This window comes from Triturus cristatus, chromosome 7 (genome assembly GCF_964204655.1).
Source record: "Triturus cristatus chromosome 7, aTriCri1.1, whole genome shotgun sequence".
In the NCBI taxonomy this organism is placed as follows: Eukaryota; Metazoa; Chordata; class Amphibia; order Caudata; family Salamandridae; genus Triturus; species Triturus cristatus.
This window is the reverse complement of record NC_140590.1, coordinates 655,026,623-655,053,327: the sequence shown is the minus strand read 5'-3', so window position 1 is coordinate 655,053,327 and position 26,705 is coordinate 655,026,623.

Here is a 26,705-nt window from a genome sequence, read left to right as displayed (position 1 = left end):
TTTCTGCAAGGTCATCCCCAAACCTTTTTTTGCCTTTACTCCTCCATTTTTGCTGAATCAATTTTTGTTGGCCTTTGGTCCCTAGGCACTTTACCACTGCTAACCAGTGCATAAGTGCTTGTGCTCTCTCCTCCAAACATGGCGGACTTGGCTTATAACCAATTGGCATAATTCATTTACTTGTCGGCCCCTAGTAAAGTGGAACTACATGTGCCCATGGCCTATAAATTAAATACTACTAGTGAGGCTGCAGCACTGATTGTGCCACCCACTTAAGTTGCCCTTTATACATGCCTCAGGCCTGTCACTACAGCCTGTGTGTGCAGTTTTAAATTGCCATTTCGACCTGACAAAATAAACCTTTTGCTGGTCCAATTATTTCTTTTTATTACACATAAGTCACCCCTAGGGTAGGCCCTGAACAGTCCAGAGGTCAGGGAGCAGTGTATTTAAAAAGTTGGACATGTACTTTTATGTTTTCCTTGTCCTTGTATTGACAAACTCTTAAATTCATTTTTCACTACTTAAGGCCTCCCTCTCCCAGAGGATAAAATTTGAGTTACCTTATTGAATTTAATAAGCTGTAATTTTCAAATGGAAACAGTTACCTTGTTCATGTTTGGTATCTATGGAATAGTAATGACAAATCATAACTTATGCCTGCTGCCCTCTTGCCTGGGTGAGAAGGAGTGGACCCGCATTTCTTAAACCCAAAGTTACTCCATGGGCTAGTTGGTTGGCCTCCTAATCTGAAGCCTCAGGGACACACCAGGCTTCCAACCACCTTGCACCTGAACTGGCATCTGCGAGTCTGCCCTGCCAAGTGGTGCCCCCCCCCCCCCCCGTCCTGGACCCTTGGAAGTGGGTTTAAGGTGTCCTGCCAGCCTCTGTGGATCCTGCAGAACCGACGCATCTCCTGTGCTGCACAGCGCAAAACCCAAGCAGAACTGATGTATCACCACTACTGATTGGACCCGTTGAAAAGACCTGCATCACCTTCGCAGCCCCATTGGAACCACAAATCCGAGACGTATCCTTGGAACAGGCCCACACGTCACAACCTCGCCGCATCTCAGAACCAATGCGTCACTCCAGCTGTGTGACGTATCTTCGAAGCGGATCTTCGCAAACCAGGATTGAAGGTACTCTACTCAGTGGGCTTAACTGGGTCCCTGTAGCCGGCCCACGCTCCATCGCGGTTGGCCTGAACTTGTGACTTTGTCACATTAGGTGTTTTGTGCAATTTTGGTGCTATTTTCTTTAGAATCTTTAAAATTGTGTATCTCCAGTTAGGATTATAAGATGTAATAATCAAACTGTCCATTCTGGCCTATGGCGAACAGGTAGCCTTGCAATAGTGAAAAACGAAAATGGCTGTAATTCACTATTAGGACATGCCACACACACCAGGGCATGTCCTACTTCATACTTACAATGCACCCTGCCCTTGGGCCTACCATAGGGGTGTCCGATATGAAGATAAGGGAAGGTTTAGGGACTGGCAAGTGGGTGCACTTGGCCAGTCAGCATGGCAGTACCAGACTGCACATAGGCTCTGCAATGGCAGGCCTGAGACATACTTTACAAGCTGCTTCTGTGGGTGGCACAACCAGTGCTGCAAGCCCACCAGCAGCATTTGATTTACAAGCCCTGGGCACACATGGTGCACTGTACTAAGGTCTGACAAGTAAATCAAATAACCCAATCATGGAGTCACTAATCAATACATCAATTTGCAATAGGGAGAGCATATGCACTTTAGCACTGATCAGCAGTGGTAAAGTGCCCAGAGTCATAAACCCAACATAAACAGGTCAGAGAAAATACAGGAGGAAGGCAAAAAGTTCAGGGATGACCCTGAAAAAAGGGACAAGTCCAACACATGTTTATCTTTTTGGATTTGTTTTATTTATTTAAAAAAGTTCTATTTTTCTCACTTGGTGTGGGATCCTTTTTATGTGCTGTTTTTACTGTATAACTGTTTCAAGTGTTGCACAAATACTTTACACATTGCTTCTAGGTTAAATCTGACTACTCTCTGCCAATGTATTTAAAGAAGGGTATGCAGTTCCTAAGAGTAAAAAGACATATAAGGTCAGAAAATACTAGGTTCGATAAGTAGGATCAACAAGTAAATCCTATTGTTCAAAGTGAGAGGGGGGAGACCCCTCTTCAGAACTGGAGCCCTCACACACCCAGTAAGCTAGGTGTCATGCTTCATCATATGGGCTTGCTCCTCATCGGGCCGGCGCTGCAATGCCCGACGGGCTCCCATAAATGGGGCTCTTTGTTGGAGATCTTTTGTCCCTGCCGTTTGGTGCAGTGGGGGTGAGGGACCCAGTAGTGTAGATGTAGTATGAGTGAGTTAAAACAGGTCAATTATTCCTTAAGTTATATTTATTCTGGTAGGTAAATTGCCTGATTAAAAATCAATAGAGTGGCGTAAAGCTAGGGGTTATGTGCCTAGTTGCCTACGTCCTACTCTCATTAGGTCGACATGTTTCTTGCCTCTGTTGTCGGTAAGATCGTGGGCAATTCATCAGGACCAGGGTATCAAATGCTATCTACACAAATTGAGAGGGGAAACCTACCTCCCACATCGCAATACAGTGGGCAATGTGCACCATGTGATTAGCTTCTACCTGGTCCTAGCCCGGGTTGTCTTGGCTGCCACTTACACAAAGGTGGTTTACAAGAAGGGAAGTGCCTGGTTCTTCGCCTTCCAAGATTGAGACTGCAATAGCTGAGGGATATTGCCTATGTACCATCTTGGCTATATTTCCCTGCCGGTTCTATGAATTGAGACAGCTGTGTGTAGGTTAATCTGGTCTGGCATGGAAACCATGGTAGTTATGAGGACAAAAAAAAAAAAATACAGTGGGCAATGTCCCACTGTTGTCACGGAACCTAGATCGGAAAAAAGTGACAGATATTATAAGCTGTATGTGTACTCGAAATTCATTTTATGCCTTAGTGACAGTAGCACACAACATTTTAGAGGTGTGCATATACAAGTGATGTCTAACGCAGTTAAAGTGTCTAGGTGCTATATACAGTGAAAGGACCAAGAACTAAGTGTTTAAAACCAAATGCAACATAAAAACATAAGCAAAGCAGTAGTGGAGCATATTGTTGTGAAAATGCTCACCTAAGGGCCTAAATAGTTTGGCCTCATCAATTTCCGGCGGGATAAAATGGACACCAACAGTTAGTGTCCCGTCGAAAGAAAATAAATAAAGAAAGATACAGGGGGACCGGTAAGTAAATGAATAAGTACCCCTCCGTTGGTGCTCACAAGGGAACAGTGTTGTAACATGGAGGAGGAAAGGAGATATCGAGGTGGATCGCCAGTACTCCCTCCGTGCGCCCCGCACCGCCAAGCTCACAAGGGAACACAAACCTAACAAGGCGCTAAGTTAGTAGTCATGTCTCGGGTGCGGCTTAGTGTGCCGACGCACAAACGGGCATGGAGAGCACCTAGAAGTCTCAGCCCCCTGAGGCCAATGTAGAATAGCACCGAACAATGTGGGCTGGCGGACGAGTCTCGCTATCACTTACGGCAATCCAGAGATTGTGTGCAGGCTCACCTACCCTCGCCGCCGGAATCGGGTGGAATGGGCTGTCAAACTAGTCCCAAGTTATACCAAACTGATGCCGTGAGGATGGGATGGGCGTGGGTATGCATCACATGTTGTACATGGCAGTGATTCAAAGAGGGACTAACAAGTCAAAAATGGCAGCCATCTTGGCCTAGTCTTCATTATTGTGGGGAATGGATGAATGGTGGCCATCTGGGACTGTTAGTCGAGTCAAGTGTATCAATCTCATACATTCCCAATTTAAATTCAGGTTAGTAATACAATCCTGGGAGAAATCTGCATTCATACTCGTCACTAAGAATACCTGCCCGGTGTTGTGCAATTGGTATGGGCGGGGCTATGCAGCAGCCCGGTATCGTGTAGTCGGTGTGGGCGGAGGTAAGTATCACATGTAATTCATGATGGTAATTCAAAGAAGGACTACTGAGTCCATCTTAGCCTAGTCTCAGTCATTACGAATACTGTGGATAAGTGGTGGCCTCTTGGACTGATGTCGAGTTAACTAATACAATATCTAAAACTACTCTGGGTAGTAGTAAGGTGGTAATCAACAGTGTCCACTTGAGTACAAATAGATATGCGTGTGAGATAACGGCGGAAATCCCGGACCATTCTCGAGTCATTAAAAGTCACTTACCCTGTAATCAATTACTATTGTTCACTGATCCGGAATTACGATGGTAAGAATCAGTGATATAGCTGAGTGGGCCTGGTATTTATATGCAGAGAATCCTTATTTGCAAAGAAAATCACAAGTTAGCCAAGCTGGCCCAGGGGATGTCATCATTGAGTCCCTTGCTGTCAGTAGACAGTCTGTGGACCCATCTCTGTTCAATCCTGAATAGATCTTTTTGCTTGATCTGTGGGTGTGCTTCCAATATCAGTCACTTGATGGAATCAGGGGAATGGTTGTGGTCCTTGAAATGTGTGTACATTTTGGTTGCAACCCTCTGGCGTCGGATGTCACTCCTGTGCTCTGTGATGCGAATTTTAACCATCCGTAATGTCATGCCTACATATTGAAGGCCACAAGGGCAGATAATCATGTATATACAGTGTGTGGTGTTGCAATTGGTGTGTCTATTTATTTTCCATTTAAAGGTTTCCGATAAGGACACCTCTTTCGTGGTAATGGTAAAACGGCACACTGTACATGAACCACAAGGGTAGTGGTCGATGACTGGAGGCAAATCCCAAAGCTGTCTTTGGTCTGTGTGGTGTGTGTGCTTTGGGCGGGTGTTAATCAAGATATCCTTGAGATTTCTAGTGCGTCTGAATGCAAATCTAGAGGCGGGGATCTGTAGGTCACCCTTGTTAAGTATGCTCCAATGTTTCTTAACAATGCATTTTATTCTGTTTGATTCAGGGGTGAATGGTCAGGGTGTCAGCAGGGAGCTTGGTGTTAACCTCTAAGAGGGCTTCACGTGGGTTATTCCTTGCTCTTTTCATGGAAGTTTTGATCTGACGCTCTGGGTAGCCACGCTCTTTCAGGTTAGTGGCCAAAGTCTGTGCTTCTGATTTGTAATCTGTAATGGAGCTACAGTACTCTCTGCCAAGCCAACAAAGAGTTGAACACAGGTTAATTTAGCGTTGACTTGTGTTCCACCCTGATAAGGATTGTGATTGCTGCTTGACCAGGGCTCACACCCCAGTCAACCAACCCAGTCAATCTAAAACCCAGTTTCTTACAACTACCATACCCAAACAAACTCAGATTACCCGATCCGCTGGGTAATTAGCTTGGTTAAATACCTAGCAGTTTTCTTACCGGGAGAGACTAAGTCCATGATTACATCTTATTATGATCCAGAGATTATTAAGCTGACATGACAGATAGACACTTAGATTAAACTACCTGTGTCTCCTGCTGGTTAAGCGGAACTTAAAAGAATAGTGGCCAAATGTAGGAGAGTAGGATCTGCTTCTTGTAGTTGCCCCCACTGTTTTCTGATGTATCACTGTTTTCAACTTAGTCTGACTGGGATCCTGCTATCCAGGACCCCAGTCTAGCTGCTTTCTCCTCTAAATGGATGATTGCATGTACTTTAGGTACACTCCAGATTGGATTCTGGAGTACCCTTATAAGTCCATAGTATATGGTATACTATGTACCCAGATGCCTCCCAGGGGCTGCGGCATGTATTATGCCACCCCTGAGAGACCATTCAAAATGGCACCACAGGTCTGCTACTGCAGCCTGTGTAAGGGGGTGCATGCACCCCTTATTTAGATATAGGTTCACTATATCTATTTTAAATCACTGCACATATAAACCTATCGGTCACCCCTATGGCAGGCCTTATCAAGCCTGAAGGCAGGGTGCTGGGTATTATGTGAGAGGGTGCACCTGCATGAGCAGAGCCCCTCTGCAGCCTTCGGAACCTATTTTCCGGGGTTGTTTGTGATGCAGCCAACCATATATACTTAAGTGCATTATAACCTCGCAGTAAATGCTAACTTGAAAACGGCTGCTTAGAAACATGTCGTGTTTGGCGTCAAGCACCTTGGAATCATAAATCCCCGCAAGTAACTGGCAGGGGAGGTATGATTACACCCTTCCAAAGGGACATATGTGACACACCCCGCTACCCGGTATCAGCTTTCTCGACCTGGGCATCACAAAATGGATGCTGCCAGCCACAGACACAAGTCTGCCCTCCAGCTGCTGGGCCAAGCTTGAGCAGGGGAAGGCCTGACAATAGGTTTCCTGTCACAGGGAGGTGTGACCACCTCCCAGACAGGCTTTAGTGTATTGGGGCTGGGTCGTTGCACTGAGAGTGGTATGGAGTCTGCACTGGGGGCACATTTGATGTCCCTAAGCATAGTCCAGCTCAAACCAGTTGCAGGAGCCATTTGCTCCTGCTCTGGTGCGAAACTGGACAAAGGACATGGGTGTAGCCACCCCTCTGTCCTGACCCTCCCATAGGTGGGTACCCTTTCTTGGGTATAAAGTAGGAACCCCTGACTACAGGACTTTAGATTTTACTTGGACTAAACTCTGCTACAGAAACCAAGTACTTCAACAATTTATACCACGCTGGATGACTGAATAATCTCCCTTGGAGTAAAGAAGTTACTCCCCTGCAAGGCAGGCACCTTAACGCATCTGACCAGTTTGCATCTTCCGAGCTCCTGAGGACTCCGAAGATTTCTGCAACACAGAAGGTGGGTTCCCGAGGTCTCTGAGGTCAATCTGCTCTCTCAGTAATCTGAGACCAGTATCCCTCGTGAGGACCGTGCAATCCGAACCCCTGTGCACCGCGTACTTTTGCAGCAGCATATGCTTTTCGGTGATACCTGAGACTCTGCTTTGGGCTACTTGTAGTCCTGACACCAAGCAGTGTTTCTACTGAAGATTTCTGGCCTACACTCCACAAGTGTTCCGTGGGCTGGTACTTTGTGATTCAGCTCAAGGTCCCTTTGCGATCCCTGGACCGTTGGCCTGTGGGTCCCTGTGAAGGTAACTTTGACTTTCCGTGGGCTTTCCTGGTTGCTCCAGATGTGCCCTGACTCTCCATAGCTTGGAGAGTCCCCAGGAACTTGCTGGTCCTCACCAAATCTTATTTCCTCTGCCAACGTGGGTTGCAGTTGCCAAGGCTTGTTGGTGTTCAATCCGGACACTGACCCACCAGCACTCGACATCCTTCGTGGGACAGCTCACCTCCAGACTTTGATCATCGTTGACATCTCCTGGTCCCCGTGGCTGCAGAGTCAAGCAGCGCGTCATCTCACCTGAAGCACCCGACATCGGTGGGCATTCGTCTATTGTGCCCCTGGTAACCCTGAAGTGACCCAGACTCTGTCCCCTCTGCTTTCAGGTTCCTTTCACCTCAGATCCAGGCTTGGATTCCACCAGACATTTTTCATCTTCCTGGCAGCAGCACTTTTCCGCATCATGCCATTGAAAACGACGAAGGTTCCCGACATCACTTGACCCATATGCACCCGGCTCCTCTGGGATAGGTAACACGGGTATCGCAGTACTCTAAAGGGTGCTGGCCTTAGAACCTTCTATGTTTGAAAGGGTTTGCTCAAAGTCCAACCTCGACTTTCCCCTAGGATTGTACGGAGCTCGCGCCTGTGTTCATACACTGCACCCGTACTCCATGGGTCCCCTGTGTCACTACTTTGGGTGGTTCTAGGCACTGTGTCTAGTCAAGTCGTGGTTGTTATACCACTTTCTTAGTACATGGTTTGGTCTCCCCCTGGAGCCCACTGTGTATTGTGCTATTTACTGTCGTTCTAGTGATTTAATATTGTGTGCTTTGTGCTCTAATCTCATAAAGAGGTTAGTAGAGAGTGTTTAGGAATAAATACATATATTTTATATTTCTCTTGTGTGGTTCTCCTTTCATTTGGTCATTCAGGAGGTTATGATCTGGTTAAACAAGCTGCTTTACTTAGCCTGAAGGCTGCTCTCCATAGCTACCACTAGGATAGCTTTCAATAAAGGTTGTCTTTAACCTAATCATCAATAAGGGTTGTTTGGACTGGTACAAGGTGCTCACTTTAATTAGCGGTCAGCATATATTAGGCCAACTTCTCATATTGGTGTGCAGCGGTTGGGATTCAAGCTTGCTATTGTTTTACCAGATAAATCTCATTGAGTGAGTAACTGAAAACCACTAAAGGTATTAGGTACATATAAATCAAGACTAGAATAAGTACGTTCTACTGAACTTGGAGTTGGGTAGCCAAGGGTCTAGCACACCCTTTCTCCAACTCAAGAGAGTTTAGTTCCCACTAGGTTAGGTAGGTGCCTACACCACATAACTCTAGTATGTTTTCAAGGCCTGAAGCCAGTGGCTCCTTGCCAACTAAGTATGACCATCTCTCATTTCAGGAATTGAGAAATATGTGTAAATCTAGAAAACTGAAGACAGGGAGACATGCAAGCACCCAACGTCTCATAGAGACTTTGCTTTTAGATGACCTCAGAAAGACCCCAGGGTCTGATGAGGCAGGCAAGTTGGGTGCGACAGCAGATGAGGACAGACCAGGAAGTGAAAACTTCTATGACCTGGACTCAAATGCTGACCAGGAGGATCAAGATGATTCTAACCTGGACAATCCAATTCTTCCTTCAGGTGGGGGAGAAGGCCCCAGTGGCCCTCTCTTTACTCCACCAGGGAGAGTTAACAGTCTACCAAGGAGATCCAGATCTCCTTCTCGGGAATCTAATCATTCTGGTACTTCTGTAGGGACCTCTGTTTCTCATAAAAGGGACTCCTCTTATGAGAAGAAGTGTCAGTTACTTGAGTATGAGAGGACCAAACTCAGAATCAAGAGGGAAGAATTGGCCTGAGACAGGGAATCCGTAAAGCTCAAGAGAGCTTCCAGAAGGTTGGGGCTAGAGCCCCATGGTGGCAGCAACAGTGTCCCTAGAGCTAGAGAATATACTCATGATCATAGGAACCTGAACAAGATTGTCCCTCCCTACCAGAGTGGGGATGACATCCACAAATGGATAACTGCACTAGAGAGGGCCTGTAAAGTACAGAGGGTCCCTCAAGAGCAGTGAGCAGCTATCTTGTGGCTCTCCTTTACAGACAAAGGTAGAGACAATCTCCTCACTGTAAGAGAAGAGGATGCTGATAATTACAAAGTCTTGAAGAGTGCTCAAAATTGATGGGTTTGGCTTAACCACTGAGCAATACAGGGTTAAGTTCAGAGACACCCAAAAGGCACAGACTCAAGACTGGGTTGACTTTGTAGATTGTGCTACTAAGGCTCTGGAATGCTGGTTACTTGGCAGTAAAGTGTGTGATTTTAAAGGATTGTACAATTTAACTATGAGGGAGCAGATCCTTAATAATTGTCAAAATCAGCTGTTGCATCAGTACCTGGTGGACTCTGATCTGACCTCACTCCCAAAATTGGGTCAGAAGGCAGACAAATGGGTCAGACCCAGGGTGAGGCACAACGTTCAGAACCAAGGTGGTGACTCCAAGAAGCAGGGTTCTAAAACCTCAGATAAGGGTGGGGAGAAGGGTAAAGACCAGAAGTCTTCCCAAGGGCCCCACAAATCTTCATCTGGAGGGGAGTCCCAATCAAGCAAGGGTAAAGGCAAGAAGAAGCCATGGTGTCAAATCTGTAAACAGAAGACCCATTGGACAAGGGATTGTTCAAAGTCCAAGGACTCAACTCCAGCCACCACTGCCCCTAAGGCAACTGTTCACCCTAGTTCAGCTCAAAGTGGTGATACACAGAATAAGGGTGTGGTAGGGTTAACCTTGGGATCTGAGATGGATTCTGGCCTAGTCAGAGTTACAACTCAGGCCGTGTTGGTCTGTGATGGAGGCATGGATATGGCCTCCTAATTTGTCAGTCCCAGTAATCTGGGCAAATACAGACAGCAGCCTTTGATCAATGGGAAAGAGGCCTTGGCATTCAGGGACACAGGTGCGAGTGTCACAGTGGTGACAAAAGATATTGTGGCCCCTGAGCAAATCATACTTGGTGAGATGTACCAAGTGACCAATGCAAGCAATGTCAAGACAGACCATTCCTTGGCAGTTATTAATTTCACCTGGGGAGGGGTAACTGGCCCTAAGAATGTTGGGGTAAGTGCAGACCTCCCTGTTGAATGCTTATTGGGCAATGATTTGGAAACTTCAGCTTGGGCTGAGGTAGAACTCAGGACACATGCAGAAATGTTGGGCATTCCTGCAGATGTGTTTGCTATGACTAGGGCACAGCCAAAAATGTCTTCCATTGAAAAGGCCCTGGATCCTGGAATAATGGACCAGGTGCCTTCCAAGAGAAGGAGCAGTAGAGGTAAGGCAGTGTCTTCCCCCTGACTCAGAGTACAGATCAGTCTCTTGAAGGAGATGATCTTAGTCCTGAAGAAGGAACAGTCTCAGAGGAATTTGAACCTTATCAGGTTGAGTTCTTGGGGACAGGGGGCCCTTCCAGGGCAGATCTGAGCCAGGAGCAGCTGAGCTGCCCCTCTCTTGAACCCCTCGGACAGCAAGCTGCTGCTGAGGCTGCTGAGAGTGCCAGTGGGTCCCATAGGATCTACTGGGATGATGGGCTCTTATACTCGGAGAGTAGTGACCCCAAGCCTGGTGCTACCAGGAGGTTGGTTATACCTCTGAAGTTTAGGGGTTTCCTATTGACACTGGCACATGATATCCCATTAGCAGGTCACCTAGGCCAAGACTTGGGACAGGCTTGTCCCTCACTTTCATTGGCCACACATGTCAGAAGACACACAGGAGTTTTGTCGCTCCAGTATCACCTGTCAAGCCAGTGGTACTACAAAGGCCCCCTGATACTACTACCTGTGGTGGGGGTTCCCTTTGAGAGTGTTGGGATTGACATTGTTGGTCCCATGGATCCGTAAACTGCATCTGGGCACAGATGTATACTAGTGGTGGTGGACCATGCCACTAGGTATCCAGAGGCAATTCCCCTTAGAACTACCACAGCTCCTGTTGTGGCTAGAGCCCTCCTGGGAATCTTTTCCAGGGTGGGTTTTCCTAAGGAGGTAGTATCAGACAGAGATGCAAACTTCTAGTTACTTGACTGCTATGTGGAAGGATTGTGGAGTAAATTACAAATTTACCACCCCTTATCACCCACAATGCAATGGGTTAGTTGAAAGGTTCAACAAAACCCTCAAGGGCATGATTAAAGGTCTCCCTGAAAATCTCAGGCATAGATGGGACATACATTTGCCCTGCCTTCTCTTTGCCTACAGAGAGGTTCCTCAGAAGGGGACTGATTACAGCCCTTTTGAACTTCTGTTTGGTCATCCAGTTAAGGGTCCTTTATGTCTAGTGAAGGAGGGATGGGAGTTACCTCTCAACCCCCCTATACAGGATATTGTGGACTATGTACTTGGTCTCCGCTCCAGGATGGCTGAGTACATGAAGAAGGCGTCCAAAAACCTTGAGGCTAGCCAGGAATTGCAAAAGGCCTGGCATGACCAAAAGGCTGTGTTGACTGAATCAGCCAGGACAGAAAGTATGTGTGTAGGAGCCTGTGTCCCCAGCAGCCCTCCAGGACAAGTGGAGTAGCCCTCATACAATCATTGAGCAGAAGGGAGAGGTTACCTACCTGGTGGGCCTTGGAACTCCCAGGAGCCCCCATAGGGTGCTCCATGTGAACAGGCGCAAACCATATGTTGACAGGGCAGACATGGGCTTGCTCATGGCTACTGATGAGGGACAGGAGGAAGAGAGTGACCACTCCCTGACCTGCTCTCACAGAACCCTGATGATGGGTCAGTTGATGGTGTAGCCTTGGCAGGCACCTCACTGACCAGCAGCAAGCTGATTGCAGAACATTTCTGAATCAGTTTAGACATATGTTCTCACTGACTCCAAGTCAGACTACCTGGTGCACTCATAAAGTAGACACAGGTGACAGTATGCCTGTTAAAAATAAGATTTACAGGCAACCTGACCATGTCAGGGACTGTATCAGGACTGAAGTCCAGAAAATGTTGGACCTGGGAGTAATTGAACCCTCAGATAGCCCTTGGGCTAGTCCAGTAGTCTTGGTACCAAAACCTCACACCCAAATGGGAAGAGAGAGATGATGTTCTGTGTTGACTACAGGGGTCTCAATGCAGTCACTAGGACTGATGCCCATCCAATACCCAGGGCAGATGAGCTTATAGATACTTTGGCCTCAGCCAAGTTTCTGAGCACATTTGACCTGACAGCTGTCTACTTGCAAATCAGATTCGCTGAGGATGCAAAGCCAAAAACAGCATTCTCAACCCCCAGTGGGCACTACCAATTTGTGGTGATGCCCTTTGGTTTGAAGAATGCACCTGCCACTTTTCAAAGGTTGGTGAATAAAGTCCTTATAGGCCTGGAAGCCTATATTGCAGCTTATCTAGATGATATTGCTGTCTTTAGCTCCATCTGGGAGGATCACCTGGTCCACCTGAGAAATGTTTTGGAGGCCCTGCAGAAAGCAGGCCTCACTATCAAGGCCACAAAGTGCAAGATAGGGCAGAGTCAGGTTGTATACCTAGGCCACCTTGTGGGTGGAGGTCAGGTTCAACCATTGCAGAGCAAAATCCAGACCATCATGGACTGGGTTGCTCCAACCACCCAGACTCAGGTCAGAGCTTTCTTGGGCCTGACTGGGTACTATAGGAGGCTTTTCAAAGGATATGGATCGATAGTGACCCCTTTGAATGACTTAACTTCCAAGAAAATGCCTAAGAAAGTTCAGTGGACAGTTAGCTGCCAAAAGGCATTTGATGACCTGAAGCAGGCCATGTGCACTGCTCCCATTCTGCAAAGTCCTGACTATTCCAAACAATTCATTGTTCAAACTGATGCATCTGAGTTGGGGGTAGGGGCTGTGTTATCACAACTGAATGATGAGGGTCAGGATCAGCCAGTAGCTTTTATTAGCAGAAGGCTAACCCCCAGAGAGAAACGTTGGTCAGCCATTGAGAGGGAGGCCTCTGCTGTGGTCTGGGTTCTGAAGAAGTTGAGGCCATACTTGTTTGGTACTCACTTCATTGTTCAGACAGACCATAAGCCCCTCTTATGGCTAAAACAAATGAAGGGCCAAAAGCCCACACTTTTGAGGTGGTCCATTTCCCTACAGGGGATGGACTATACAGTGGAACATAGACCTGGGAGTAACCATGCCAATGAAGATGGACTCGCCAGATATTTCCAGTTAGAACATGAAGACTCAACTGGTCAAGGTTAGTTTAATGTCCTTACGTTTGGGGAGGGGTTGTGTAGGAGAGTAGGATCTGCTTCTTATAGTTACCCCCACTTTTTGCTGATGTATCACTGTTTTCGACTTGGTCTGACTGGGATCCTGCTATCCAGGACCCCAGTCTAGCTGCTTTCTCCTATAAATTGATTGCATGTACTTTAGGTACACTCCAGATTGGATTCTGGGGTACCCTCATAAGTCTGTAGTATATGGTATACTATGTACCCAGGGCCTAGGTACCCCAAAGGCCTCCCAGGGGCTGCAGCATGTATTATGCCACCCCCTGAGAGACCATTCAAAATGGCACCACAGGATTGCTACTGCAGCCTGTGTAAGGTGGTGCATGCATGCACCCCTTACTTAGATATAGGTTCACTATATCTATTCTAAATCACTGCACATATAAACCTATCAATCACCCCTATGGCAGGCCTTATCAATCCTGAAGGCAGGGTGCTGGGTTTTATGTGAGAGGGTGCACCTGCATGAGCAGAGCCCCTCTCCAGCCTTGTTGTTTGTGATGCAGCCAACCATATATACTTAAGTGCATTATAACCTCGCGGTAAATGCTAACTTTAAAATGACTGCTTAGAAACATGTCGTGTTTGGTGTCAAACTCCTTGGAATCATACCTACCCGCCAGAAACTGTCGGTGGAGGTATGAATCCACCCTTCCAAAGGGACATATGTGACATACCGGGCTACCCGGTACCAGCTTTCTCGACCTGGGCATCACAAAATGGATGCTGCCAGCCACAGACACAAGTCTGCCCTCCTGCTGCTGAGCCAAGCTCAAGCAGGGGAAGGTCTGACAATAGGTTTCCTGTCACAGGGAGGTGTGACCACCTCCCAGACAGGCTCTAGTGTATTGGGGCTGGGTGGGTGCCCTCTGAGAGTGCTTTGAAGTCTGCACTGGGGGCACATTTGGTGTCCCTGTGCATAGTACAGCTCAAACCGGTTGCATGAGCCATTTGCTCCTGCTCTGGCATGAAACTGGACAAAGGACATGGGTGTAGCCACCCTTCTGTCCTGACCCTCCCATAGGTGGGTTCCCAGAGTTTGTCCCACCCCATCCTTGGATATAAGGTAGGAACCCCTGACTACAGGACTTTAAATTTTACTTGGACTAAACTCTGCTACAGAAACCAAGTACTTTGACTATCTACACTACGCAGGATGACTGAAGAATCTCCCTTGGAGTAAAGGAGTTACTCTCCTGCAAGGCAGACACCTTTAATGCATCTGACCAGTTTGCATCTCCCGAGCTCCTGAGGACTCCGAAGATTTCTGCAACACAGGACGTGGGTTCCTGAGGTCTTTGAGATCGATCTGCTCTCAAAGCAATTCTGAGACCAGTATCCCTCGTGGGGACCGTACAACCCAAACCCTGTGCACCGCGTACTTTTGCAGCAGCATATGCTTTTCGGTGATCCCTGAGGTTGTGCTTTGGGCTACTTGTAGTCCTGACCCCGAGCAGTGTTTCCACCGAAGATTTCCAGCCTACACTCCATGAGTGTTCTGTGGGCTGGTATTTTGTGATTCAGCTCGAGGTCCCTTCGCGATCCCTGGTCCGTTGGCCTGTGGGTCCCTGTGAAGGTAACTTTGACTTTCCGTGGGCTTTCTTGGTTGCTCTAGATGTGCCCTAACTCTCCATAGCTTGGAGAGTCCCCAGGACCTTGCTGGTCCTCACCAAAGCTTATTTCCTCTGCCCGCGTAGGTTGCAGTTGCCAAGGCTGACCCCCCCCAGCACTCGACATCTTTTAGGGACAGCTGACCTCTGGACTTTGGTCATTGTCAGCGACTCCTGGTCCTCGTGGCTGCAGAGTCAAGCATCGCGTCATTTCACCTGAAGCACTCAATATCGGTGGGCCTTCGTCTATCGTGCCCCTGGCCACCCTGAAGTGACCCAGACTGTCCCATCTGCTTTCAGGTTCTTCTCACCTCGGATCCAGGCTTGGATTGCACCGGACACTTTTCATCTTCCCAGCATTAGCACTTTTCCGCATCACGCCATTGAAAATGACGAAGGTTCCCAACATCACTTGACCCCTATGCACCCGGCTCCTCTGGGATAGGTAACACAGGTTTCTCAGTACTCTCAAGGGTGCTGGCCTTAGAAACTTCTATGTTTGAAAGGGTTTGCTCAAAGTCCTCTCCGAAGTGGCCTTAATTTTTAAAATTCCAACCGCAACTTTCCCATAGGATTGTACGGAGCTTGCGCCTGTGTTCATACACTGCGCCCGTCCTCCGTGGGTGCCCTGTGTTAATACTTTGGGTGGTTCCGTGGGGTCCTAGCGATTCTACGTGCTCTAGGCACTGTCTCTAGTCAAGTCGCTGTTGTTATACCACTTTCTTAGTATATGGTTTGGTGCTATTTACTGTCGTTCTAGTGATTTAATATTGTGTGCTTTGTGCTCTGATCTCATAAAGAGGTTAGTAGAGAGTGCGTATGAATAAATACATATATTTTATATATCTCTTGTGTGGTTCTCCTTTCATTTGGTCATTCAGGAGATTATGATCTGGTAAAACAAGTTGCTTTAATTCCTTCGAGACTTAGCCTGAAGGCTGCTCTCAATAGCTACCACTAGGATAGCTTTCAATAAAGGTTGTCTTTAACCTAATCATCAATAAGGGTTGTTTGGACTGGTACAAGGTGCCCACTTTAATTAGTGGTCAGCATATACCAGGCCAAATTCTCACACCAAACATTCTGTATTTGTTCACTAACATACCACATCCTTTAAGTAAATATGTTTTTCCAGACCTAGAAAATGCTATTGATAAGGCTGGTATGGGCAGATAGTTGACACAGATCCGCTAGAAGATCATGATTCTTCTGCACAAAAGGAGCGGGAGGGTTTCAGGTATCTGATTTAGAAGTTTACTATTTAGAGGTACAATGCCACTATCCAAGGCTTTGGTACAATCCAGACCCCAGGTTACCCTTTCTCATTCCGAGTAGTAACAAATGGACGGATTACACTGGGCTCCCGCCTACCATGTGTTCTACCGAGGCCCAGAAAGGAGATAGTAACGGTGGCCTTTCGTTGCTGGGCATGGAGGACTCTATGTCACAAGGCTGGAGCATCCTTTTTATACTCCACCGTAATCTCATTAGCAAATCCACTTCCTCCACTTACTAAAGAATGCAAGGTATTACATACACTATCTAAAGCTGACATGACCCCATTGGGTCACTTAGGCATGGAGGTTAAATTCCTAACACTAGAGCAATTTAAAAATAAATGCAATCCCACACCCTGGAAATATTCTTATATATTCAATTCAGAGATATGGTTCATACGGGGATTCTGAAATTTCCTGAGGAACCACCGGAATTCAGCCCTTTAACTCAGATGGTTACAACTCCAGGCTCTACAAGATGGGTATTTGACTATACTCTGCATTATCTACATTGAGAGCAGTTGGTTCCAATTACAGTAAATTGGCGTTAGAAGCAGACATCAAATCAAACTTTACAGGCACCAAGTGGGCCTTATCTTGTGGTCAGACAAAGATGGTATCTAGAAACAACAGACATTAGCTTATTCACTTCAAGTGATTACATGAGGCTTATGTTACCCCAGAAAAACAGCACAAGATACACTCGACCAGACCTCATCACTGTTGAGGGTGCAATGTTAACAGCGCATGGTTCATACACTTGGCTTGGTTTTGTCCACCGTTATTAAACTTCAGGCACACGATAACCTCAATTATCCCTAATATGATAGGAAGCAGAGTTCATCTGCTTCTGGATGTGGCTGTATTGTGGTACAATAAGGGTATCACACAGGACATTCGCCTCTTTACAGCGCTTGCGTCGTTGCTGGCCAAAGTCAGAGTGGCCATGCACTGGTACAAACAAGCCACTCCAAGGCAAGATGATCTAATGACCATTCTGATATTTACATCACATTGAAGCCTCCCATGTCTAGGCCATCTGTAGTTCTTTTAGGTAATTTCTAAGAGAGATACAGCACAGAGCAGAAAGAAGACCCATAGGCGCTGGAACCCATGGACATATCAATCAATCAATCAAGCATTTGTAAAGTGCACTACTTACCCGTGAGGGTCTCAAGGCGCTAAGGGGTGGGGGAATGCTGCTACTGTTCGAAAAGCCAGGTCTTGATGAGTCTTCTGAAGGTCAGTAGGTCTTGGGTCTGCCGAAGGCAGATGGGGAGGGTGTTCCATGTCCTGGCGGCGAGGTGGGAGAATGAACTGCCGGCGGCGGTCACTCTTCGGATGCGGGGGACAGTGGCGAGGGCGTGGTCGGCAGAGTGGAGCTGGCGGGTGGGGGTGTAGAAGCTGAGTCGGCTGTTGAGATACGCTGGTCTGGTGTTGTGGAGTGCTTTGTGTGTGTGGGTGAGGAGCTTGAAGGTTATCCTCTTGTTGACGTGGAGCCAGTGCAGGTCTCTCAGGTGGGGTGTGATGTGGCTGCGGCGGGGGATGTTGAGGATCAGGCGTGCGGAGGCGTTCTGGAAGCGTTGGAGCCGTTTCAGGAGTTTGGTCGATGCTTTTCCGTAGTCCAGTCTGCCGCTGACGAGGGCCTGGGTGACTGTCCTTCTAGTTTTGGCAGGGATCCACTTGTAGATCCTGCGGAGCATGCGGAGGGTGTTAAAGCAGGAGGAAGAGACGGCGTTGAGCTGCTTCGTCATGGAGAGGGTAGAGTCGAGGATGACCCCTAGGTTGCATGCGTGGGTGGTGGGCGTTGGAGCTGTTCCTAGTGCGGTTGGCCACCAGGAGTCGTCCCAGGCCAAAAGGTTAGATCCGAGGATGAGAACCTCCGTCTTGTCCGAGTTCAGCTTCAGTTGTCTGTTTCTCGTCCAGTCGGCAACGGCTTTCATTCCCTCGTGGAGGTTGGTTTTGGCGGTGTGGGGGTCTTTGGTGAGGGAGAGGATCAGCTGGGTGTCATCGGCGTAGGAAATGATGTTGAGGTCGTGCAGTCGGGCGACGTGGGTGAGCGGTGCCATGTAGATGTTGAACAGCATTGGACTGAGGGATGAGCCCTGGGGTACACCGCAGATGATCTCAGTGGCTTCAGAGCGGAAGGGGGGAGGCGGACGCTCTGTGTTCTGCCGGAGAGGAAGGAGGTGGTCCAGTCCAGGGCCTTCTCTTGGATCCTGGCGTCGTGGAGGCGTGTTCGTAGTGTGCGGTGGCAGACCGCGTCGAAGGCGGCTGATAAGTCCAGGAGGATGAGGGCCGCGGTTTCTCCGTTGTCTAGCAGGGTCCTGATGTCGTCGGTGGCAGCGATGAGGGCAGTTTCGGTGCTGTGGTTGCTGCGGAACCCGGACCGGGACGGGTCCAGGATGCTGTTCTCCTCGAGGAATCTGGTCAGTTGTTTGTTGACGGCCTTCTCGATGACCTTCGCCAGGAACGGGAGCAGGGAGATGGGTCGGAAGTTCTTGAGGTCCTTGGGGTCCGCCTTGGGTTTCTTGAGTAAGGCGTTGATCTCGGCGTGCTTCCAGCTCTCTGGGAAGGTTGCTGTCTCGAAGGAGATGTTGATGGCTTTCCGGAGATGGGGGGCGATGGTGGTGCTGGCTTTTTTGAAGATGTGGTGTGGGCATGGGTCTGACGGGGATCCGGAGTGGACGGAGTTCATGATCTTGATGGTGTCGTCGTTGTTGATGTTGGTCCAGGAGATCAGGCAGTTGGTGTGGGTGGTGGTCGTGGAGGCGGAGGTCTCGGTGGTTGCTGGGGCGGTCGCGGCGTTGAAGCTGTCGTGGAAGTCTGCGATCTTGCGGTGGACGAAGGTGGCCAGCGAGTCGCACAGATCTTGCGAAGGTGGGATGTCGTTGGTGTTGGAGCTGGGGTTGGAGAGTTCCTTCACGATGTTGAATAGCTCTTTGCTGTTGTGTGCGTTGTTGTCTAGGTGGTCTTTAAAGGAGGCCCTTTTGGCGGATCTGATGAGGTGGTGGTGTCTGCGGGTGGCGTTCTTGTGGGCTGCGTAGCTTTCCGGTGTTCGTTCACGGATCCAGTTCTTCTCTAGCTTTCGGCAGGTTTGCTTGGAGGCCTGGAGGTCTTCAGAGAACCAGCTCGCTTTCTTTCTGGTGTGGCTGCTGGAGGGATTCTTGGGCGGGGCAAGGGTGTTGGCACAGTCGTCGATCCACTGTCTGAGGTTGTGGGCTGCAGCGTCGGGGTCGGTTGGGGTCCAGGCGAGAGTGGTGGTTAGCTGGTCTTCGGTTGTCTTTGCTCCAGCAGCGGCGAGGTATCTGCTGGGTGCGGTGGTGCGTGGTGGGTTTCCGGATGGTGAAGTAGATGCAACGGTGGTCGGTGCAGTGGAGTTCGGTGGTGTGGTTGAAGAAGACGTGGGAGCTTGCTGAGAAGATGGGGTCAAGCGTGTGGCCGGCGGAGTGGGTGGGTGTTGTGACGAGTTGTCTGAGTCCGAGGTTGGCGAGGTTGTCAATCAGGGTGGAAGAGTTGGAGTCGTCGTTGTTCTCGAGGTGGAAGTTCAGGTCCCCGAGGAGGATGTAGTCCATGGAGGCGAGGGCGTGTGTGCTGACGAAGTTGGTGATGGAGTCGCTGAACTGTGGTCGGGGTCCGGTGGGTTTGTAGACGAGGGTTCCTCTGAGGGTGGTGTTGGGGTCGGTGTGGATCTGGAAGTGCAGGTGTTCGGCGGTGCTGAGGGTGTCGTCAGTGTTTGTCGAGATTTTGAGAGTGTTCCTGTGGACGATGGCAATTCCTCCTCCTACTCCATTGGTGCAGTCCTTGTGAATGATATGGTAGCCTTCCGGGATGGCTATGGCGATGTTGGGTGCCGAGGAGGGGTTCAGCCAGGTCTCCGTCAGGAAGGCGACGTCTGGGGTGTTGGTGTGGAGTAGGTTCCAGAGTTCAATGGCGTGTTTGCGGGCAGAGTGGGTGTTGAGAAGGATGCATCTGAGGTAGTTGGGTTTTTTGGTAGGTGGGTTGGCGGGCCGGGTGCTATTGAAGCTGCAGTTCCGGCATGAGAAGGGTCCTTGGGTGCGCTTCGGGGCAGCCAGGCAGCAGGTGCATGATCGTCCGGCATTGAGTGGAGGGCGCCGGAGTTGTTGTGGAGATGGGCATCATGATGTTCGTGAGGGCCAGGGGTTCTGGTGCTGGGTGCAGTCCAGACGCGGATGGGCGCAGACGGGCTTGCCTTAGGCGCGGCCTCCATATGAGGGGAGGTGGGAGGGAGGAGCAGCTTGGAGGCGGGAGCGGGGCGGCGGATGGGTGTTTAGGGGGGTGGGGCTGCAGGGACGCAGCGGCGGGAAAGAGCGGGCGAAGTACAGCAGGGGGAAACAAAAAACAGGGCACAGCAAGAGTGGTGGAGGGAAAACAACGAGATAAGGCAGGAGGGAGAAAAAAAGGATTAATGGGCAGTGAGAGAACACAAGAGATTACAGCAAAAGAAATACAGCGTGGGAAAAACGATTTCAGGCAGTGAGAGAAACACTGAATCAAAAACCAAGTGAAACCCTGGGGTCTATCAAGAGTTTAGAAAATGTGAGAAGCTGCTACATCACTAATGGATCAAATGATCCCAAATGTAAAAATGAAACACCACCTAGAAACAACAATGGGCATATCCCTTAAAAGGACGAAATCCCTCACTCACCAGAGGTGACATGCTTCATCATTGGGATTCTCCATCCCAGAGGAAACCCCTAGTTCCTCTGGGGGCTACAACTCCCTCTCTATGAGGGAGGAGCTCAAGGATGTTTTGTTGGTCAAATAAGTGAGATGTGCTAAATCCACAAAGAGCGGGCGAAGTACGGCAGGGGGAAACAAAAAACAGGGCACAGCAATAGTGGCAGGGGTGAAAACAACGAGATAAGGCAGGAGGGAGAAAAAAGGATTAATGGCAGTGAGAGAACACAACAGAGATTACAGCAAAAGAAATACAGTGAGGGGAAAAACGATTTCAGGCAGTGAGAGAAACACGACAGAAATCAAAACAGAAGCGATCCAGTAACAGTGCAAAAGACAGTGCCAACCTGGCAGTGCAGCAGTGTGGGGAGCGACCTGCCTGAGAGCATGGTCAAAGGTCGCTCCTTTCACCGCTGCGTGGCCTCCATATGAGGGGAGGTGGGAGGGAGGGAGGAGCAGCTGGGAGGCGGGAGCGGGGCGGCGAATGGGCGAGCAGGGGTTCAAAAGACAGTGCCAACCTGGCAGTGCAGTAGTGTGGGGAGCGACCTGCCCGAGAGCATGGCTGGTCCTGCTCTGCTTTCAGGAAATTCACAGTAACATATCCTTGTGTCATGTTTACATATGCAGACACTGACTACTGGGCTGAATTTGCAATATGATTTTGTCATAAGAATTCTAATGTATTGTACCCCACATTACTGGATTGTGATGTATGCATCCGGAGACAGTTAGTTTCTAAGCATTAACCATTGGGGTTTACATGTACTGTATCAGACCCCCCCTGCTGCCAAATGCAAGCAACACTTATGTAATGATATTTTTATGCTGAAAGAGCGAATAAAATAATATCAAAAACAACCTCTTTGGTCTTATATGTTTAAAAACAGCCTCACAATCCCTAAAGTTCTAGCAAGAAAGGACTTTGCATTTACGCATGTGGGGGCAAAGTATCTAATTCAATCCGCTTCTGCACAAATCTGTCCATTCTGCCAATTCCAATTCCTTTTAGGCAAACATCCTTTCTTCTTGGAGGTAAAATCAATAAGAGGGCAATTATTCTCGAACTGCGGATTGAACATTGGTTTTGTTTCAGTCCTGTACTAAGATGGTTGTACTGATTTTAATATTAAGAAGTGGGCTAAAGTCAGTACAGCCTTACTCAGTGAGTTACAATAACTAACAGATTAAAATGACTCGTTATTGGTTACAGTTAAACAAGCCCAGTAATTCTTTCCCTATGGACGTCAATTGCATGCAGACTGGGGTGCAACCCTAACGTTTAATTAACCCAATTTTTAATAGCATGAAAGTAAGTAGCCATTGGCCTCTTCTGCATGTTGCGGCTGGTTGTTTGTGCCTGTCGCCAGTCGCTGTTTACAAGCATCCTTCACCCACAATGTACAGCAAACCATCACTCTGTTCAAAGGTTGTCTGATGTCACTTCCTGTGCATCCTAATGAGGAAGTGGTCAAAGGAAGTGTGTTGTGCCTTCCTGTAACCCTATGATGGAATACTGTTTTTCAAAGGATGACTATGAATGTAGAATGATAAATTACTGGCTTTAAAAGACCCATATTGATGCTTAAGGGGCTGACCTGATTTTTGTTGAAAAAATCTTGTCAGACTGACTTCTCCTTTCATTCATTTGAAGTCAACAAAATTAGTAAATTGGGTTACACTAGAGTTTGCTATTAAATAGACAATATATAATGTAAAGTGTGTGTTGCCCACCAAATAAAATTGTCAATCTTACGTTAAAAGCAAAGTATAGCACATTTTTCCAGTTAAGGTGTGGTTGTTCCATATTTTGCTACACTGTACCAAGCATAGCACTCATAATGAAACACTTGCAGAATTTGTGTTTATATTTTTGTAACTAGCTTTGTTTGACACTCTGTTCTTTAGATCTGCCTGAAGCAGGGGGAAAAACAAGGCCAATGTAAAGAAATAAAGGATGTAGCGGAGTTATTTGTTTATTCATGGAGCGGTTGCAAAAGGGAAAAAATATCATTTCATTAGACACACTGAGCACTTAAGTTTATAATCATTCCTGTTTCTGCGGGAATATGCACTGGAGCAGAAAGGTCGTTGTGTAGACATATCTGACCTGGAGAGATGGAAGAAAAGGTTCTGGATTCTGTTCACAGTATCTGCCGTTCTACAGTAAGGGGCCATCCAGTGAAGAGAAAGGAAATCCCTTCTCCAAGTCCTGCATCTCTAACAAACACCAACAAAAGACATTCTAGAACATGACTTTGTTAGGTTATGTCAGTTGGGGTTTTGAGATACATAGTGACATCATCCAGTGGATCCTTTAAGAGACAGCTAATCACAAACAGAGGGGATCCCAAGGCAGAGTGGCATATATTGTATTGAAATACATTGGAGCAGGCAATTGCATTATGAGCGCCTGACTCTAATGTCCTAATACAATCAAGTTGTCACCTCTAATAACGAAATGACAGAACTGATCATCCGTAATAAGTTACTTAAGTTGAGTTGTGACAATGTCAAGACACCTTCAAAAAGTGGAGTTTGGTTGATTTCTGCTTAGAGTGAATTTAGTTTGGACAAGAAAATAAACAAAGGCCCTTGCTTGGAAAAGAGCACATAGAATATCAACCACAACTGGAATTCAAATTGTTATCATGAATAAAAACCAACATCAACTTATATATAAGTATATTACCACCTCTCACCATAAAGAAAATTGCTGGGATAGGTCCCATGACATAGGCAATGTGACCCATGGTCTACCTACCAAAGGTTTCTCTTTTGATCCTTACAGATTTTGAGGTCAAAATATTTGCACAACCCTCTGGACAACTAGAGACTCTGCAAGGACTAATGCCACTAAATTGGAAGCTAGATCCGCTTCATACCTGGGGATTCAATTGGCCCACATCATACGTCACACAGTAAAGGCAAATGTTGCCCTCCTGCTCATTGAGGTACAGAGAGACTTACAGTCCTGGCACAATATGTATTTCTCGTGGCTTGGCAAAATGACTGCTGTAAAAATTAATATCCTTCCTCGGATTTTGTATTTGTTTCAAACCATTACCTTGGTGGTACTACTTAAGATCCTAAAGCAATTGCAAGCAGCTTTTAATCTGTTCATCAAACAGGGGAAAATCCCTAGGATAGAAAGTAAAATTCTATACCACTCACGACAACAGGTGGGCTTTGCGATTCCCCACATGATCCCATACTACAGAGCATTCCACTTAAGATATCTGGTCGAATAGGGGAACATGGAGAGCGGCCACACCACTCTGGCAGGGACTATGGTTAAAAGGTACGCAAAGGAGCTTGAGTTCTTCTTCATCCCAGTCACAAGGTTTGCCCTTTCAATCTGGGATGCGGTGGTTGAGAGCTGCGGCTTATCGTCTGTCCATCTCATTTTATGCACATCTGCTTTAATCTGACTTGACTCTAGCTACGTCCCTACATACATCTTTAAACCTGTTGATGTAAGAAGTGCAGCATGATGGGCTCATTGTTAACGAGGGGACAGATTACAACATTTGAGGACATAAAGCGACAGTACAACCTGAACCTATCAGAAACAGATGGATTAGCTTACCTGGTGGTCTGTCACCGGGTCCTTCAACCTTACATCAAGTAGGGCGCTACAAGAACTTTCACCCCATTGCAAAAATGGCTCAAAGTCGGGCCCCATAAAAAACAGCTGATATCCAAAATATACAAAGGCCTGATGGGCCCAAGACAACTCTGAAGACGTCTGGCCAAAAACGTTGGGAGGCACATTTGAGGGTATCGCTATCACTTAGAAGTTGGGAACGCGTGTATGACTCAGCCCATAGCTCGGCTATCAACTAAACCATTAATGAAACCCAATACAAAATCGTCACACCTTGGTACCTGTCAGTAGAAAAAAAGCAAAGTCGTACGAAAAGATCGTCCCTATGATGGAGGGGTTGTAGGGTGACAGGCTCATTGGTACACTTGCTCTGACCATTCACTAAATTCGATTTTAAGAACTTATTCTACAAGAGATTGGTTACGTTTTTCTTGTTAATGTCGTAAGAGACTTCCTGATGTGTTTCCAGTATCCAGGCAGAAGTCCCAAAAAGCATTAAGGGAAAAACAAGTAACGCTGGCCTTGATTTCTGCAATAAGGATGCTAGTGGATTTGTGGAGCAATCAGTCCGTGCCCAATCTGGGGACCACAAATGATGAGAAATCCTGGCCATGGGGAGAGTTGTTCTTTTCATAGACTACAAACACAGAGAGTATGAGTCCAACTAGAATCCCAAAATTCTGATTATTTTCAAAGATTCTTTCCACAGAATTCAGAGAACTGACATGCCTGAAATGTTTGAAAGTTCTACGTCCCATGCCAATAGTTCTATCTGTAGAGGGCCATGGTGAGCATCAGGGAAAGAAGCTCGCCCCACCCTGTGCCCACGAATCATTACCCAGGAATCAGAAAGTCCCAAGATGAAAATCAGCAATAATGAAAGAGACAAAATAAGTGACAAAAAATGTAAATATGTCACTGAATTCTGGGAATTGGTATTCCATTGCAGAGAAGAGACAGGAAGGCTCACAGTTAAACAGCAACAAACATGATATTATGTAATGGGAGACTGTGCCAATAATCGATCCATAAGTGAAACGTAGAGTTTGAGGTCCTACACAAGAAGAGGTAGGGGAAGGCAGTGGCGTAGCTAGGCCTTATGCCACCCGTGGCGGCACCTGCTTTTGCCGCCACGCGATAGCTGCAGGTATGTGCGGGAGCTGGTGGGACGGCCGCCACCTCAAAATTAGTGCCGCATGACAAAGGTCGTACCCCACAAACCAAATCCCCCTTTCTTTTGAATGAGTCACAAGACAAATAACAAGAGACAGAAGGACATTGTGGAATACTGTTTTATGTTTGATCTAAACCTTAGCAACCCGAGACAGGTTCTAGGACTTTTTGGGCCCTGGGCAGAAAGGGAATGTGTGAGGGCCTTCTAGTTAGCATACAATGTCACAGGAAATGACAAAACAGGAAATGACAAAACAGGAAATGACATCACAGGAAATGGCATCACAGGAAGGGTCATCAATTGACTATTGTTGAAGAGACGTTTCAAGAAGCAACTTTCCCACTAATAAAATAAGTACATATATTTTTTAATTCTATTGAGTTGAAATACATTATATTAGTCACATTAGGTGGAAAGGTTTGGCCTACATATAGGGGAGGGATTCCCCCTCCCTTGGACCTCGTATCACTGGACCATGGCTACAGAGCCAAGGGTAGGTCCTTCCACTACATTGGGCCATGCAACGATGGTCTAGAGCTGGGAAGGTGATCCCTCTTTCCTGGTCCTCACAGCAATGGTCTGGCCCAGTTGAAGGGGGTTCCTTCACCTGCACCTTCCCACAACGATCTAGAGCTTGAGGGTCAGGGGACTGGGTAGGCACATTACCCTGGGCCTCACATTTATGGTCTAGTGCTGTGGGGTCAAGGAGATATGGGCCCACTCTCTAGTGCTGCAAAGCCCAGGGGTGGGTTGCCCCATCTCCTGGGCCTCACAGCTGTGGTCTACTCCTGCAAGGCCATGGGAGGGGACCCCACTGCCCTGGGCCTCACATCCATGGTCTAGCCCTGCTAGGCCAAGGGGAGGAGAGTCCCCGATACGGGGGTACACATATATGACTCATCACTGTGGAGCCCAGGAGAGAGGGCCCCCTCCCCTGGACCTAAAAGCCAGGGTTTTGCACTGTGAAGCCCAAACAGGGTGGGCAACTTTCCATTATCACTTAACAGGACACTTTGGAGAC